Genomic DNA, 1,614 nt, shown 5'->3' on the forward strand with positions numbered 1-1,614 from the left:
TTCTGTTTATGCTAATGCTTACAGGATTTCCCAAACAGTCCTCCAACAGCATTTGGCTCACTGTGCATGCAGATACACTTTCCACCTGCCTCCACCTTGAACCAGTCTGTCATTCCTACTGCACACTTCACTGCTGTCACACTGTCCTCAAACAAGTCCTGCACCACCCTCACATACTTTTTTTGACACACCTGATTCCTTATAAAATACCACAACTCCTCTCTCAGGACCTTATTATACAGATTCTCTAAATCCACAAACACACAAAGCAACTCCTTCTGTCCTTCTCTATACTTCTCCATCAACATTCTCAAAGCAAATAATGCATCTGTGGTGCTCTTCCTCTGCATGAAACCATAATGTTGATCACAGAAGGTCACCTCTTCTCTCAGCCTGGCTTCCACTACTCTTTCCCATAACTTTATGGTGTGACTGATCAACTTAATTCCCCTGTAGTTACTGCAGTTTTGCACATCTCCCTTATACTTAAAAATCGGTACCAGCACACTCCTTCTCCATTCCTCAGGCATCTTCTAACCTTCCAAAATTATGTTGAACAACCTGGTTAAAAACTCTACTGCCATCTCTCCTAAACATCTCCATGCTTCTACTAGGATGTCATCTGGTCCAACCGACTTTCCACTCTTCATTCTTTTAATCGCTGCTCTCACTTCATCCTCACTAATCCTATCCACTTCCTGCTTCCCCAACTCCACATCATCCAACCTTTTCTCTCTTTTGTTGTCTTTATTCATCAGCTGCTCAAAATACTCCCTCCATCTTCCTCACACACTCTCCTCACTAGTCAACACAATTCCATCTCCATTTTTTATTGCTCTAACTTGTAGCACATCCTTCCGAGCTCTGTCCCTTTCCCTGGTCAATTGGTACAAATCCTTAGTGTCCAACTTATCATACATATGACTTTTCCTTTGCTTTCGTCACATCCCATTTTACCTGATGCGGCATCTCCTTGTACTCCTGCCTACTTTTCTCATCACTCTGTCGATCCCAAATCTGTTTTGCCAACCTCTTTCTCCTTGTGCTTTTCTGCACTTCCTCATTCCACCACCATGTCATAGTTAAGATGCATACCAACAAACAATAGCCACACCATAGCAGTGAAAACGTTCTATCAAACGACCTACTGCGCTAACGAAGCAACCGGAGAGCTGTCCGTTATTAGCTGCCACTGCTTTGAGAATTTATGACAATTAAGATCCTGTTGCCTGTTGTTTTTCTTTAGTGTAAAAAGATTTCAATGTATTTCAATCGGTTTCAATGTACTGACTGTAAGGCATATCTATGTTATTATGAACCTCAAAATCTGAGATTGCTAGGGCGTTGTACCACCACAAACGGTATGTTCATTGATAAACTGGTAAATTGTTTGTGTTGATATCACAGCGCAGTTGTACCCAATTTTGCATGATTTTCATTGCAGTTTGTATAGCCGTGGTACCACGCTTTCAGCAATAACAAAGGGGAGCTGCAACTGACCAACATAAGGCACCAATGTCCTTAGTGGTATGAGCAGCTGATCTGAATTGTTTGCTCTTGGACCCATGCATGTTGTATTGGTTTAATAGAAGAAATTTTAAAATCATATTTAGA

Source organism: Silurus aristotelis (genome assembly GCF_946808225.1).
Source record: "Silurus aristotelis genome assembly, chromosome: 3".
Lineage (NCBI taxonomy): Eukaryota > Metazoa > Chordata > Actinopteri > Siluriformes > Siluridae > Silurus > Silurus aristotelis.